This window comes from Diprion similis, chromosome 8 (genome assembly GCF_021155765.1).
Source record: "Diprion similis isolate iyDipSimi1 chromosome 8, iyDipSimi1.1, whole genome shotgun sequence".
NCBI lineage: Eukaryota > Metazoa > Arthropoda > Insecta > Hymenoptera > Diprionidae > Diprion > Diprion similis.
This window is the reverse complement of record NC_060112.1, coordinates 9173866-9191954: the sequence shown is the minus strand read 5'-3', so window position 1 is coordinate 9191954 and position 18089 is coordinate 9173866. Positions and strand designations below refer to the sequence as shown.

The 18089-nt window shown below is 34.6% G+C and overlaps 1 protein-coding gene across 3 annotated transcripts in view; it reads left to right on the top strand.

The window, feature by feature from the left end:
• Nucleotides 1–3463: 3463 nt before the first annotated feature.
• The window catches only part of LOC124409098 (beta-arrestin-1), a 28735-nt gene continuing 14109 nt past the window's right edge, over nucleotides 3464–18089 (top strand). Inside the window, exon 1 of one of the 3 annotated variants that reach the window (XM_046886508.1) lies at nucleotides 3464–4002. The gene's annotated coding sequence lies outside the window, so the exon portion shown is untranslated. The remainder of the gene's footprint in view (nucleotides 4003–18089) is intronic. The other 2 variants (XM_046886509.1, XM_046886510.1) reach the window with 2 other exon arrangements.

Here is an 18089-nt window from a genome sequence, read left to right as displayed (position 1 = left end):
ACATAATTATTATACGTCAAGCTGTATTTATACTTACAGACTTCCAGTTATCTAAAAGATTTCTATGCAATTATCGTATTCGCTGAACACACGCTTCTCTGTTAGTATGTTTCAGCATTCTATCAGACAGAAAAAAAACGCGTTTAGCTGGTTTTACTCGATTTCTACGCGAAAAATTAAACTTTCATTATATCCCAGAACTCTTTTATTCAATTCAATTCCAACGAATGATAATACATTTTGATTTCACAAGTAATAGCTTTCGTATTCGGTATTTCGTAAAATTAGATTAGCATTTTGTTTTATTTTTCACCTTAATAAATGCATGTGAAAACGCAGGTGCACCCCCAGACGTATTTATCCAGAATAACATAAGTTCGTTATGTAGATTTAATTGGGTTCGAACAATCCTGTAGTTAACTATTAACCAGGTCGTATTTAGGATTGTACTCAATTATCATTTTCACATTTCAGAAATCCTTAAAATTAGAAGAGCTATTATCTGTCTTTGAGATTGCTTAAAGTGTCTTCTAACAAGTAACTATGTTGACTTTATTGATTAACTTTTGTTAGTTTAAATCAGTAGGGAATACATTACACTCAAAGGCGCTCACTAATATATTGAACGTTACGATTGATTGGTGGATATAAACGTACTGTGTACTTTTTGAACCATCCAGGCAATGTTTGCATTTTAATTCACACGTTGTTCAGTAGCAGAAAAAATCTCTTTTCTGTTCCAATAATATTTGTGTTCTATAGTTTTGTAATATTTTATGTGATAACATTTTTGGTTTCTTCCTTGAAAGTAATATCTGTGATATGCACAATTTTTGAAACCTCCAAAAATTTGAAAATATGATTGTGAGGGAAGTGGTTTCTACTGAAAAATTAATTCCACTGCTAATTATTACAATGTTTGTGGTACTTATAAGTAGGAGTGATTGCTTTAGTATTTATTGTTGGTTTCAATATGGTTTTAATATATTTAAGCAAGCCAGAATTGTTAAGAGTTCAAGATGCGTCTAATGTATAAGTATCTGTGAAAAAAGATGCGCTAAGTTTCAAGGTATTCCTAATGATTTGACTCAACAATAGTTCGATGTACTTTAAAAGCGATATGGAGTATAGTAAGCTAACTGCAAAGTAACTATGAAACAATGTAGTACGGAAATAACACTTATATTTGACTAATGATATAGATCTGTGTCAATGGATTATGATTTAAAAAATTGACATTAAAAGTTGATATCGGATTTATTATTTGATACAGTTTAATAGTGAAAAATTTTTAAACATAAACACAATTATTTGGCTTTGAGCTATGTAGAACTGCAGTAGCTGGCATATGTATGCCAATATTATTATTAAAATGATATGTAGAATATATATTTAGGGACTGTTTACATTTTTAATGTTTCATTCTGCAAAAAGAGCCTAGACTGATGTTCTTGGGATTGGTAAACCTAAAAACCCATCGAAAAAATATCAATACAGCTAGCTATAAAAAAAAAAGGTATTAGGAGCGACTGATATGCATCCATCATGTACAAGTAGATGATGAATGTTAAAAATGTGACAGAGACGCAAACTATCCTGCAAATTTTGGTCTGGAAATAATTCTTAGCATTGGTGAAATGGTCAATATTGTTAAACGAAGTCTTTTCTACCATCTTATACATGCAGTTTTGTTTGTACGAAAACGCATATGATATTGAATAATTTTTGCAATTTTGTTATGACTATATATGTGGCAACTATGTTTAAAATAGTAAAGCTTTAAATGAACAAATGAATAAAGGTTTGTGTTCACCAGCCATATGTGTTTTCATTATGACATTGAAGCACAGTCTTTATCACCATCAGTACTAATATACTGTCATTTCTTAAAGCACATTCGGCATGACCGGAGTGCCCTGTGTAGGCTCACTCAAACACAGGTTTCAAATCATACTGGAGATTATACGTTATAAATTACAATTGATAACAATGTCCTCGGATTGGTAGCGAGCAGTAATGAGGCAAACAAAAAAAATGGATGGAAGGAAGTATTAAAATCTTTCAAATGCTCCTCTGTTTGTTCATTCGGTGTAGTCGTAACGGAAATCAAGCATCAGGAGTAACATCTAATGATGAATATCATGCTAAAAACATTAGTCTGGATTCTCTTGTTATTTACACCACCATTTAAGAGTTAATTTCATGAGTCATTATTTTGTTATTATTCTTGATATAAATTGTAAATCGATATATCAAAATACTTTGACAATTTGCAACAAGCGTACACCGGTGACGAGGGTGACACAACTCAAAAATTGTCCTAGCATGACTATTGAAGTCACCTGTTGTTCTCTGCTCTGCGAGGGCTAATTTTTGAACTACAGAAATATCAGTTTTCAGTCTTATAGATTCGAACTTTGCAAATACAAATAAGCTCCCAACTCAAAAATGCCAATTTTGGTTTGAGTCTCTCTGGTTGCCGGGGTACAATACTCTTCAATACCATGATGATATCACTGATGTATTCTTCAGTCGACGTACAGTTATATCATCCGCCTGCAATTCATATTTTCTATTTTTTTTTCATGCAAGTTTTATGGTAGATACGATCAAAACTCCAGGAAATTTTTTGAGGTAGAGAATCCCTCGAATACCATCTACTTTTAACGCAATTTCCACCGTTTCCCACAAACTATTTTTCGATCATTATTTGAATTTCCCGCGACCAGAGATAAATTGACTATAAGCAACATGGCCGCCGCAAGAAGAGATGTTGGTATCACTGATCTCTACTATACACTGGCATACTGGTATAGCTCCGTCTCTCTCGGATTTCCGGAACACGACGTCACGTCAGCTCCGTATGCACGACCCACGCTCCATGTCCATGGTGTATGTAAAGATTGCATGTAATACAACTGCTCCAGAACCAGAAACCTAAAATAATGACTGTGTTACTGGTTGCACACATAAGGTAAACAGAATCTCCATTGCGCAAATCCTTAATTAGTAACGTTTTATCACACGTAAGACGTATAATAAATCAACGATGAACAAAGAATCCCAAGCTGAATATTGATTCCTATAATTCTTATAGACAAAGAAGTATACAGTCATAATAATCTTCGTATCAAATAACAGTTATTGGCATCAAACTAGAGCTTTCATAAACTAAATAGACGTATGTTTGCTTCTATCTGTGACAATCAGCAGCAGACGCAAGTGCTTGGTTACAAAGAACGGGTCAGCGCGCGTAGCGAGCCAGCCAGGGCGCAGGGCGCATGTATCACGTTACGAGTTACGCATACCAGACACACACAAGGCGACGCTCAAGCCATCAGCATCGGCCAGCACGCAACTGGCGTAGCGGCAAATACGTTACGAACGAAGTTAGTCACTTGGTGGGGCGGCAGGGGGGGGGGGGGGGTGCGGTCGATATTCGACTTGAGGCACTTGAGCCGTGGCTCGAGCGGGACTCGGGAGGGAAAGGTTAGGTCAGTTGATACTTTGACAGTAATAAACCGACGCGAGGGAAGATATTCGCCGTGCTCAAGCCTCTGTCTCACTCGTTCTAACATATCGGAGAGAAAAATAAGGCCTCGTACCGCTTCAAAGTCATATTAATCTGCGGCGGTTGTCGCGAAGCGGAGCTTTTTTACGACAAGGTTATGTAAAATCTATCCTGTGGCGCCAGCATCTACGGCGCGGACGTGACGTATCGAGGAATCGAGATCACTTGTTCACGGTAATCAGAGTCGGGATGTGTATCTTCGCTGGTTGATATCGTACCTTCCGTACTCTACACGTACGTTTTGTGTTTAAAACATACAAACGCGTAGTTCGTAACACCGTTCAAGATACCGGTTAGTTGTGGTTTTCACAGTAAACCCGATGCCGGTGCTGTGTGATTTCAACAAGTGCTGAAACTGTGCTGTTGGCCTATGAATTTTCATCGCCGATCGCAAAAGGGTGTGGAACTACGGGGTCTCTGGGACAAGTTAGGTGAGTCTCTTCCTCTCGATCTATTTTTCTTACACTACGTTTAGCCTTTAGGTGCACAGATACTTTGTTATAACTTTCAAGAAATTTATTTTATACATCATTTCTACCAAAGGCTACGCCTGTATGATGTTGCTGCTAACAACTGAGTGAGTGACGGGCGCAACGTTTGACGTATGAGTATACGTACGTCGCCGCGTTTCGTTGTGATTTTTCTTTCACTCGTTTTCTTTCTGTTCCCTCGTCACCATGATCCCCCAAGCGACGACGTCAGACGCCAGAAATGCGCTGTCAGAATTCTCGGAATTTCGTCCAACATGAGATTATCGCGAATACCTAGTGCTCGTGACACCCTACGTTACTCAATACAGCCTCTTGGTGGAAGAGGGTGGACGGTTATTAAACAAATATGTACTATATACATATACGTACCTGTGCTCCTCGGAGGCGTGGCGGGGAGCGAATAATCAATTTTTAAATTTATTTCTAACTGCGCGCGAGATTTTAATAAACATACTTTCGAGGAAGGGTTGAAGCTCGTTTCGCATCAGCAAATAATATAAACATGTCGACGCTACTTACCGATGACCAAGAATTGGAATGACGTAGGCTTCCTTAAAAACACACTCTCGCTACATTTTTTTGTGGAAAAAGCTGATTAGGTAGCAACTGATAACAAGTAGTATTGTCTTTTCCATCGTTTTCAGAAACAAAGCAAAACACTTAAATCTTATTATTATTATTGTAATCATTGTTGTTACTACTGCAATTATTACTATTATTATACTTTTATCGCAGTTATGATTAATAAAAACAGTCACCGCACAACCTGCGTGAGTAATGAATTTTACGACCTATAAGAGAATGAAAACGTCGACCAGAAACATAATGAATCAAAAAAGGAAAAAGTTAAGAGGTAGAAAAATTCTACTCTTCGACGGTATCCTATGAGAAATTAGCCGCGAAGGAATCAAAAGTGGTGTAAAAAAACGTATACAAAGACTTGACCTACCCCAACCTGTTAGATGCATAACGTGGGAACTTCCCACGAAATCTATAGAGCTGCTACTACTTACTCGAAATACACGAAGCGAGTGTTCGAATGCTTCACATAAGATCCTCATTCATCTCCGTTAAAGGAAGTCTAGGATGTGTTTGAGATCGGTTATAACTGAATTCACATAGCCGTAGGAAAATACTTCGTACCGTGGGAAAACTCGGAATCTAAGGTACTGTGTTCGAACATTTTTTCAACGTTTACGTGTTTCTTCGAAAACCCCATCAGGCGTACCTTAATGTGGTTGGTTACCCATAAATCGAAGTTTTATATTAAGTTTATTGCGAGACAGTCGAATCAAATTATTGTATTCGCAAGCTACAAAGATTTTTAAACAGAAAAATATAACATGTTGGAAATAATAACAACAGCATCGATGTCAATGCTTCATTTCAAATCGCGGCGAAATGGTTAAGAATATAATAAATCTATATTCGTTCGATTTCATTTTACGATGGTTAATTATATTTAGAAGACTTATATTTTTTACAAATTATTATACAATATAATATTGTATCGATACTGATTGTGACCAACAAATGGCAATATCGAGTTGACCACTGAAAAAAAGAACTGTCTTATTGCCTTTGTAGAAAATATAGTCTTTTGAATAAAATGAGTCGTCGTAGAATGAAGTCTAACGAGAAATTGAAAGGATTTTATAGCAACAACTTGTACGTGATTCGTACAACTCTCACGGCGTGGCAAAACTCCGTGGCGCCGGTTTAAAGCTGACTTAACCGATATTGTGAGTCAACTGAGGATAATTGGGAATGCACGCGTTAAATTCTTCCTTAATTTGAACGAGGTCGTCGAAGTTGCTGGTAGCGTTTCACTACAATGCGAATTCAGGATTACTTGGAAGTAGTTGAGATTAAACAATATTATTACGATTTAAAATTAGTGAATATCAGACAATCCTAAAGTGGCGAAATAAACGTTTCGTTCGATAAGGAACCTTATGAATTTGAACCGCTCAATTCCTCATTATTATGACACAGGCTATAGTTATCGACGTTCTTCTATACCTGTGTGTACATATAAATGTAGATTTACGAAAGATATTGTGAACCGTAAAGTTTTGTCGTCATACAATACACTCGCAGTATAATGGATAACGGAAATTTATAAAGTAATATTAATAGTTCGTGCTTTGGATACCGTATGAAACGTATGAGTATGATTAATAGTAACAAGTATGCAGGTACGTAAACTATGAGACATTCCATGTCTCGAACAACTTTTGCCTACTTTCCCTTTGATTTCTTTTCCGTGTTCTATTATTACCGAAAATTTCCAATGGAACAACGGAACATTCTTAGATCCGGAGTTTCCAATTTTTATATATATAAAGATGCATTTTTACGAAAAAATTTTATTACAGATTGTACAAAATTCAATAAACCGAAATAAGCACAAAATACTCGCATACTTGGCAAACTCAACTTGCAAATGAAGTGTCATCGTATCCAATTTTCCAAACGTTAACTTTTTCCAATCAGCAAAATTTGAACTGTACCAAATTCCTGAATGAACTCCTTGTGGGATGTTTGATTAGCGCCAAAATAGTTGACTGTCGAAATTTGTCAAAAGAATCGATAGTTTCCAACACCATATACCAAAGATCCTTCATTCGATATAATCGGCATATATTTGTTACACCAAGAACGACCGTTATATTAATTTGGAAGAAGAAGAGATGAAAAAATTGAGGCGAGGATCAGAGGTAGTGGACAAATTGATATGGAATGTACTATACATGTATTATATATATATTTTTCTGAGGCAGTAACCGCTCTTAAGCATCTAGCTTTATTTTATTTATTACCTCACTTATCACGACGAGTGGTACAGAATTACTGACCGTTTAACGCGTAAGACTGGCAGCGAGTCTGGCAGCGAATCGAATCCGAGATTTATTGGAGTGGTATAAATCTTGAGTGATACCATTACGCGACTATTATCTTATATTTTTATAAGCGTCATATGATTGCGGTATGATGATGATGGTTTCGTATTATTAATTTTTCTTTGTCATTTGTTCTATTGACTCTAATAAAATGATGCCTATGATCTACAACTTATGTTTATTGTCATCCCGTAATTATTTGACACAATCATACAAACTTCGTCAAACCTTTCGCAATCCTTGACAAACGCTCGTACATTCATCTATGATCTTTTTTTTTTATCGTCGTAGATGTATCTAGTGAATTACTATTGTATGAGTGATTCGGTTAGTTATTTGCATTGTATATTATTTATAATATAACTGGCTTTGCCCTCAATACAGAGATATGGATTTCGGAATTATGTACGTCCAATGTTCATCCAACATTATCGAGTTTATCTCATCTTAACATGCTCATTGGGTCGCAGGAACAACTTTTGAACTACCGCCACCTGGCGGATGATCCTGAACTGAATCGTACTCGTTGCAAAATCCTTTAAATACTCATACGCCGTTCAAAATTTGTCTCTTATTTCTTTTTTCTCGGCTCCTTGTTGAGATAACTTCCGTATATACCTCCTATGAAAACAATTTGGAGATATTAAAGAAATATCTGTTGAAATTTCGTGGAAATTTGTTTCAAAAGTTTTTGAGATCATCGTTGTCAAAGAAATGCTTTCATCACATTATAACAGCAGTTTAGATCTAGGTGTAGATTTTTGTGCATTCCTTGAGGAGTTGGTGCAATAAATTTATGGTGTGGTAAACTTTTTGGAAATAGAAAAATGCAGTTCAGTCGTATCCTCATAATTAAATGAACTTAGTCGGAGTTCAAGATTTTGATTTTTGGATTTCTACGGATTTTCACTACCTTATTCCAATGAACATTAGATCGTTTGGCTGCTAATTCTCGCTGCTAGCTTCAGTCTCGTCGCAATAATATGATATATGCTACACCGCAAAATTTTTTATCTATATGATGACTGTTCACAGTGAGCTTATAATTAGCTGCTGCAGGCTTCTTTATAATACGCAAATGTAATAGCATGACTGAAACAACTCGAGTCTACTATTGTTAACGGATGTTTAAGCTAATGCAAGAATGCCATAAATTTAATATAAGTTAAACAAGAAGTGGCATTAAAATCTGGGATAACATATGATTATTAGATCCGATAACGTGCCAACAGTTGTGTATATTTTTTACTTATAAACTGCTTTTTTTTGTCGGGTATCACTCTGTGGTTTCGGCGATCTTGATAGAAATAATTTTTTTCAAACAGTGCGATTACATGACGTTGGCGCAGGCGCACAATTCAAATGCTCGATTTTACACACTAGCACATTAATTGCTTTTAAAATCAAATTTTCCTTCACAGGTGTTGCAGAAAATAGCGCGTGTAATTACAGCGCTCGCCTCGGCGCATTGTGAAAATTTTACATTCGTCGGAAATCGCGCACTTTCCGCATTTCTAACACGATATACTATCATATGAACACAACATACCAAGCATATTTTGTTACATGTTTAATTTTACTGAGTTTTTTGCATCTTGAATTATTGATTACTGGATTACATGAAATGAGAAAATCGCAGTTCACACAGCTAATTAACGAATAATTTTAAGAAAGTATAGTATAGGATTTATTATTCAATTTTAACTCTTAATTGCTTTCTCCTCGACACCCCCCCTTTGACATATTTTGCACGTGTCATTACAAACTTTTATTAATTAATTAGAGTGCGATTCTTTTCCGCTTATTATATTGCCATTGCGATATTACGATGTTTATCAATTAGAGATGATGTCAAATGAAATTCCGTTTATGATTGATTATAATTTGCTTCAAAGCCTGAAGGGCAAGCGCTTGTGCGAAAGCAAATTATGTAATAATATCGCTACTCGTCGCCGCAGCGATACGGAAAATATACTTCAACCACATGAATTATTCATTTGCTATAACGTCTGTAAAAATACATGGACATTGTTTTTTTTGCAATATTGGTCCGATTTCAGAGCAACTTACATAATATACCAATAAACCAGATATTGAAAAAAAATAAATATCGATTGCTATTTGAATGATATTCAAATCTATTGCTGCGTTTCCCATTTTTTTTGCGAAAAAATAACTACATACGCACACTTCTACTAAATCCGCGCTGATTATAGTTATATTTTTCGATAAGGAAGAAATTCAGAGGTTTCGAATGAAGAGGCGATGATGCAATGTTAAAGTCGCGATATCATTTATTTACGAGGAATCCTTATTTTACAACTTTAGGATAGTTGTTTGTTTAAAAATTTGCGTATATAAAATTGGGGTTTGGCAACTTGCGGTTAACGACGCAGTGCGTAAAATCGAGTTCTTTGAATGGCGCGTGGGTCGAAGAAAGCCCTAGTGTGGAAAATTGAAACTTTGAACACTGTTCGGAAAAAGGGCACTTTACGCAAGCTGCGTAAGCTGTGAAAATCCAACTTTCCAAGCAGGTGATGGAGGAAAATATTAATCACACATATTACAGATTCGACGATTATTCAAGTTAAAACCTCGGTTCAAGCGGATCAAAAAAACATTCTTTTGATTACTTTGATTGCTATGAGTAGCAGGAAATTTTTTCAACATTAAAAGCATAATTTTAAATAAATTAAATAATTTTATCTATCGTAGGTACGAATTGTCAAACTTTGATTGAATAATCAGCGAGCAGGACAGTGTTCATAATCTAATTTTGGGGCAATAGATAGATAAATAGTTGAGATCGTCGTCGTCGTTCCTTCTCATCGTACTTTGAGATGTCATGTTATGACTCTGATGCATCGATACCATAAGTATACTTACTATTGGTCATTCAGGCATATGTGAAACTGAAATAAAATTGCAATATTGTAAATATTTAATGGAGTGAAGATACGGCATTAGATCGGAAGTTCCCCAAGTATATCCCTCCAAGGTCCATTCCGTATGCTATTTACGTCGCATTTAAGCTCATGTAATATTGGAGCAGCCTATAAAAACCCTGTTTACGGTGCTCCATGGACGATCGTCCATGTCGGGTAAGCAGAAATTTATGCCTTTGATATTATTGCACAACAAAAACTCGGGAATACATAACTCGTGGTGCGCTGCTGTAACGTTATAGCTTCCATACCTAACCAACGAATAAAATTTTAACGTTGAATGTATCGGAAGCACAGCGTTATATGAGTGAGTTTATTATTTAAAATTAGAGATTCCGGTATACAAATCTGTCGGATCAGTAGATGTTTTAATATATTGAAGCTATAATCGCGTGCAAAATATTTGCTATGGACGCAGAATTTACTAGTTATATTGAATAAACTATAATATGTTTATGGTTACGCGAGCTAACCTGAAAGTTCTGGTACTTCCGTTTTTTTTGTTTGTTTGTTTGTTTGCTTTTTTTTTTTTTTTTTTTTTTGCTTGTGCAAAAGTGTTCCCCGAGGTCTAAATATTGAGAAGTAGTAATTTTTTTTTTTTATTTTCAAAATCGGATATCGAGCCATTTTAATTTGCACGCCAAATTTTGAAAATTTAACGGACTTTTGAAGAATACTGTTTTTCTGGCGGACGGTTTTTGATAAGTTTTTTTTAATGCAAAATTAATTTAGGGTAGTGAAAAATGGCAGGAAACTTACATCGATAAATAGAAAATTGAAAAAAGAAAATTACCCTTTTATTAGAAGCGATTCATGAGAAAGCTGGCATCGATCGCTTTTAATAAAAGAGCGATTTTTTTCAATTTTCTATCAGACGATGCCAGTTTTCTGATGTTTTTACACTACCGTGGATCAATTTTCCATCGAAAAAATTATTTAACTCTCCGCAAGGAAAAGAATTTTCTTCAAAAAATTCTTTAAATTTCAAAATTTAGCGAGCAAATCAGAATAGCTCGCTATCTGATTTAAAAGAGAAGAATAAAAAAATATTTCTTAATATTCAGACCTCAGGGAACAACTTTTTGCACAAAATATCAATTGTGTGAGAAATAGAAGAATACTAATTATAAAAATTATAAATTAGTCTCTAACAACATATTTCACGATTGAAACTCGAGTAGATTTTTTGTCCATCTACCGTAAAAATCTTCTCGAAATTTTTAAAAAATATCGACTTTTGGCCAACCAATCTCCTTAAATAAAATAATGCATTTTTTTTTTTATGATCGAAGGAATTCAACTAGCATTGATAAGTTATTCGCATTAATTGTAATTTAAGGCTAGGAGGGGGGGTATTGGACCGCATTAAAGCTGCAGAACTTGTCATTGTTTCTGAAATTTGGTCAACATTTACCCCATGATTGGATCCCTGCGGAGGGTTAAACAGTCGCAATCACAGGAAGAACAAGATTAAACCGCGCCCAATAATTCTGCTCTGTTAAGCTTTATAGCTTTGCGCGTTTCGTGATTCATTATACGTCTCACCGTCTTACTTCGTAAATTTTGTGGGTGTTCTATGTGTTCGTTATATTATACACTAGAAGAAACGGAGCTAATTAACCCTTGATTACTTCGTCGTCGTTTCGCAGTAAAACGACCATTCCAACATTTTTCAACTTCCCATTCCTCTGTGTCTAAGGGAAAAATGAGATCAAGGTAAATTAGCGTGAACACCCAACAAGCGAAAAGTTGAGCTTTTACGAGATTTCACGTTTTGAGGTTTAGAGAATCACCTTTAACCATTTTAGGTTGTCTGTTGGGTGCGAGTGTTTCTGTGATCAATTTTTTGTTTAATAATATCTCAAGAATGAATCAACGAAAATCTAGTACTTTTCCATTTACTTGAATTACATTAAAATTTGTAAAAGACTCTGCCAATGTCAGCCAAATTAACATTATTTTTCTGTACTTTTAACACAATATTTAAATATTAATAAAACGATATCGATTTTACTAGAATTTCGTTGTAACTGTAACTATCGAAAATTTTTCGTCGTTCGTGGAATTTTTGTATATATAGCGGAATAAAAAGCTGTGTGAATCATACCCAGCCATATTAATGTAGGCATCTGTATTAATTTGCTGCGGTGGTCGACTCCATAGGCTCGGCTGTATTGATGTTGAAAGATATGCAGTCGGCTGCGTATATATATAAATTTATACACGACATTATGCGAATATCCAATAAGCATACCCATACGTGAAAGAAATTTTAATTGATTTGCTAAGGATGCGGCGCGAGAATGATTTATTTATATCAGGGTGGCAGGAAAAAACAAATGATGAAAGAAAAAAAAATAAATAAAAGAAAAAAATCAGAATATTTATACACCGTAAATTTCTTTCTGACTTTTCACATTGGAAAATTATTGCGTCTCGGTCAAGATTAAAATTCAGTTGATCTCACATTCTGATCGTGTGCTTCGGAATAAGTTGCCGAAACGCGATATATATAATAATATGTATATCATTTTATAATAGGGAATTCGGCGAGACTGTTTCAAAATCCTAAAGAAATTGATCTTTTTCAAAAAATATGGTGTAAAATTCAGATGCCTCGCGTCCAAACTGCATCAAGAAAAATTTTATTTCATTATAGACACCGGAAAAATCTAGTGAAATGTGTATCGTTATAATAACGGTTTATAAGAAAACAGGTCAGTGAAACTATAATTTTTCGATTTACTTGAAATTTGGACTCGAAATGAAGCTTCGTAAAAAAATTAGTTTTCACCGAGTATCGATGAATTGATCAAAACATTCGTTGAAACATGATCGATTGAAACCAGGTGAAACCAATTCTTCCACGTAGCCTTATTTCTTTCAAAGTCCTTGAAAAAAAATGAGCAAAAATTATTCTATCATGAGATCAATCTTACAATGAATAGAAGAAAAAATGAGAATTCTAAAAAAAAGGTTTGAATATATGTAAGTAACTAAAAAATTATTGCATACAAAAAACACATCAAGGCTCTTTATATACTATCTTCTGAAAGAGTTTCAACATAATTAAAAACGGCGATGGTCGAAATTGATTATTGCAAAAAGCATACACATTATATTACGCTGACGAACTAAACTAAAAGTTTCAACCTGAAACTTTCAATTAATGTCATTACCATCAAGGGGTCAGCTCTTTCAATTACCTAAAGTGTACACGCAGTAAAGTTTAAAAAAAGTAAAACGATATTGTTTCTGTATTATGAAAATTCATGTTGATACTGTACTTCGCATTCGGTGCGGGTGTTACGACATATTATTTGAAGAATATCTTATATCAATATTAAATTGCAAATTATCCATAAAAATTCGATTAAAATTTCGTCGTTTTTCTTTTCACTTTACAATTTACACAATACTCCGGTATTCAGTGTATTCTGCGATTCGCGTTTAAATGTTACATGATCATATGTATCTGAATAAATGAATATAAATTATATTATACCTAATAAAGAACAACTGATAGAAGAACAACAACTCGGGAGGTAAGAAGCTGCGTAATATACGCCGCTATTTATGGATGAGGAAACAAGCGGAAATCTGCTTCAGTAATTTCTGTACCCTTAGTGTACGCAATGCGCTTGAATGTACACAGTACAATATATATATATATATGTATGTATAATATGCCATATATTCTATCTCATTGCTACGAACACACAGCCGTTCGAATGGAGGCAATTTCGAACGCTTCGTCAATTACGATATAAACTCTCTTAAACCTTTCTCTATAATGTCAGTTAATGAAAATGACGCACAACATCCCATAGTCGTATTGTTTATTACCTTATACATGTATATATATATTTTGCCAGCGCAATTACGTTTGTTATTCACATTGTCTCGTCTCGCTATACGTTGTCGGTATATGAAAATTAAGTGCTATTTACGTATCTTTACATGATTGTTATATATAGTACATTATATGTTCAAAAGCGCGTAATTATTATTTGCTGACGTATGCAGCCTCTGGACCTTTTCTATTATTATTAGAACATGGCTGATTTATCACGTATTCAATGAATTCAGAAGACGTTAATAAGGTTTCGGTTAAACAAAATGAAAACGTTGACAAATGACCACGACCGTCATAGTGTAGATAATGGTTGAAGGCTAATTTCTTATGGAGAAACTTGGTATTAGGACATCATTCTTGAAATTGAATAATTTTTTTACCGTTTGAATTTTTTTATTCGTCCATTACCTAGGGATCTGGTTCTAGCCCAGGAGTTAGTCTGCAACGATTTTGATTACAAAGATCACGAAGATTACACGGATTACAGAGACACATAGAATACACAGATCACAAGGAGACAACCACAAAATGTGGCAAGAGATTATGAAGATTATAATAGATTACAAAGATTATATAAGGATTTTATGGATCAAAAAGATAACATGAAGACGAATGCAAAGGAAATAAAAATATTGCAAGGAATTACAAACATAACATAAGAATTACTAAAAATTACAATGTATTACAAAGGGTACAAGTATTATATGAAATCACCAGATGTAAGAAGGATTACATAAGATCACGTGGCGTCTGTGCACCAAGAAAAAGTTTTCACAATTTCTTTGAAAGTTGAAATTTTATCGTAGATTCATAAAAGCAGTAGAAATCACGATAGCAGTATAAACATATGTCGTCAATGCTCTTTTCGATAGGTGATATAAAATCGAACTAATTGAGGAAATAAAAAATTTGATCTGCAGAAGTTATTCAATCATAACCAAAATCATACTTAATTATAAGGATGAATTCAAGTGATATCAGCTAGTCGTATGAGCAGTGGCACGAGCACCGGTGTACCTAACCCATCGTTGCAAAAATATACAGAACCCAAAATAATTCCGGCTAGAACTCTTAATTCTTTTCGCCTCGATTAAACACACACTGATGCGGTATATTGGCTCGGGAGCAATTCAACGAAGCCACAGCTAAATCAAGGAAATGGAATGAGAAAATGCAGAAGATTCAGTTTATCGTTAAAAATTTGAAAATAATTATCTGTAGCAGAAAATCACAAGTTCTTCTCTACAAATAATTTCTGACCACTAATAATGGCAACGAATGAACTGCTTTCTACGGTGAATATTTCGCGCTGTAGATGGCAAACAGCAGCAAGTTTATATTCATACGATTTATTGTTACCGTTGCCGAAGGGTTGACCGCCCTTGAAGTCTGACTTACGTACAGTGAGCACTCATGAAATAATTTGAAATCTTTGAAATATCCCGAATTTCGTTAAATATTTTGAAATCCTGTGGGATTTTGTAAAATATTATGAAATCACGTAAGATTAGCATAAATCTTTGAAATTACATGAGATCCCCGAAAATCTAGATAGTATTTTGCAATCCTTTGAAATATATTCATTGAAATCTCTGTGAATATCATTGGGAATTCCGTGAAATTGTTTAATTTCGAAATCTGGTGTACACAAAAATTGATAAGTCTTCAACTCTATTCGTCCCGTTGCCGATTATCAACGTTACACTGATATGAATTCCAGAATGTCTAAATTCTTGATTGTAACGGTATTTTTTCCGTTTTTGCATCAGAATATTATATTCTACCGTTTTTGTTTTTCTGCGATAACTCTTTTGATACGAGAAAACAATTAGGCATGATAATTGTCAAGTAAGAGTGGGTGAAAGGAGAGAATCGTCTGTAACAGCTATCGCGCCAATTATTTCAATTTAATAAACGTTTCACAGCCTCCGTGACCGCGAAACGAGTCTGGCGATACGCGTAACGTTATCTTTTTTCTGCAATGCCCTGTTGCCTGTTACAATTTGACGGAAGGAAAAACCAGATGTCTTCTCAGTTGACGTCATAACATTTTTAAATATACAGTGATCTGTTTCATGTTCACTCCGAAAGGAGAATCCATTACACATGAATACTAATCGTAACCAAATAACCCCGATCGGTTCTTTATTTCTGATTTATTTCATGTTTTCTTCTATTCATATCGTAAGTTTATCTGCTTCAATTTGTTTTTTCATACGATCAACATTCTTACGCAAGTACTCTCTAAATTTTCTTGGAATGAAAACAGCTATTATTCACTATTCAAGATTGAAATTTTCCATTCCAAACTCTTGGAGTGAATAAAATCACTCGAAATTAAATAAAATGATTTAGTGTATTTGAGCCCTCGAAAACTAAGTATTTCCTTAAGTTAAACCCCCCCCCTCCCCCCTGCCCCTCTATATTGAATTGGCAGACAAGAAAACTCTTGCAATTGTCAAATAATGAAGCGCCGTGTGCGAAATCGAAAAAAATTAAACCAATTGCAGGCTGTTAGTTGTGTTACCCGTTGGAGATTTATTCATCGGTAAATATAACGGCGCCGATAATGAATAACAAGTAGGATTAAAGGCCGACGGGAATGTCAACTCAAGCTCTCAAATTGCGGCGCTGCGCGTTCGAGACATTTTATTACCATTTCCGTTCCTGTTGCCTGGGTGGATGATTTGTTCAACGAGGGATATAATTGCCGCTTCCCCCCTCCCCCTCCCCCACACAATTTTCCCATTCCGCGATCATATTCAATTGCGGGGTAAAACATTTTTCCCGTATCTCGTTTGCTACTTTTCTTGTAAAATTTAGCTATGAAATTCTCCCTTATTATAACTCGTTCAAGGTCACTATAAATAGCTTGATGCATTTCATTAAATATGTTCCTAGAATATAAAATTAGCCTATATATACATTGGAATGTTCTTTATTGAGGGTGTTGAGGAATTTTTGCCGCTCCACCCCCCAAATCAAATTCAAATAATTGCCTAATTTTTACAGATTTTTACCTCAACTCTAAGATATGTAGTCCGCATTGTGGTCGAAGTTTCTTATGGAAATAACATGGGAAAAACTTTATTTCTTAGTATATATTTTATTGTAAAAAATACAATAATGCCCATTAAAACCTCGCAGTTACAGATTTTTAAAAAATATTATTACTCTTGCAACCTAAATTCACTACAAACTGCCCAAGGATGGTACTTTTTATTAGAGCATGAGCGAATAATTATAACAACAAGTATCACGATTCCGCCTTTATTTTATTTATTTTTTTTTTCAATTAAAAAAAAAGAAAAAAAAAATTTCGAATTGCGATGGGTCGGTTTCGGAGAGAAAAGATTTCTTTTATTCTTATTTTCAACGAAAAACTAACGAAGATCATTAGGAATATGATAAAGATTGGTTAAAATTTTCTAAAAAAAAACTGCAGACTATTACATTTTTTCGTGTCATTTAGGGTACGTTTGGTTTATAAATTCAATTTTAGCCTCTAGAAATCGATTGGGATGCTGGTGAGTTGTTTAACACAAAAAAAAAAAAAAAAAAAAAAAGTCCCCGATGATAATAAAAAATGTAGCAGTCAATCGTTTACAGAGTTGGCATGAAATATATTCCACATTATGAAGTAGCGATGTTTCTCTAGATTTCTATAGAAATTTTACGACACGGTTGCAAATTTGCGATAACTTTTTGCGTCCCACGTTTTACGAGACAATGGCTATTCATATACCTGTTACCTACGCGATTTTTTTTTCTCTTTTTCCTCCTCTCGCTTTTCTGCTTCGTTTGCCGGACGTTCATTTTTTCACGTACGACGATATCGCTGCATCCGCAATGATATTTAGTAAAAGTTGAGTCAAATACGAGGATATCTTTTTCGCAATTTCTTAAACCACGCTCTACAAGCACATGATATTATGGTGCCAGTGGCCGTCTTGTCAGGACATGTGCCATGTAGTGTGACGTCAGAAGCATTCAATAAGTTCTGCGATTTGACAGAGATTCTCAACTTAAACAGTCCGTTGTAGTGTTTTATAGAATAATCAACCGTTCACTCGCATGGAAAAAAGTCGTTTATTTTCAGAAAACATTCCGTTTTTAATATCTTAATTTAATATGAACCGAAAATACATTCAAAAGTAATAAAAGTTTTGTTTTCATTTCACTGATCACAAAGAATCGGTTATTGTTGTTGTTGAAAAAAAGTTTTCATTTTGAAGAAATTTGATTTATTTATCCTCCGAAAGAACAATTTGTTTATTGTTGACTAGTATTGTGTGGGAAAAAAAAAACAGATTTATTTATTGT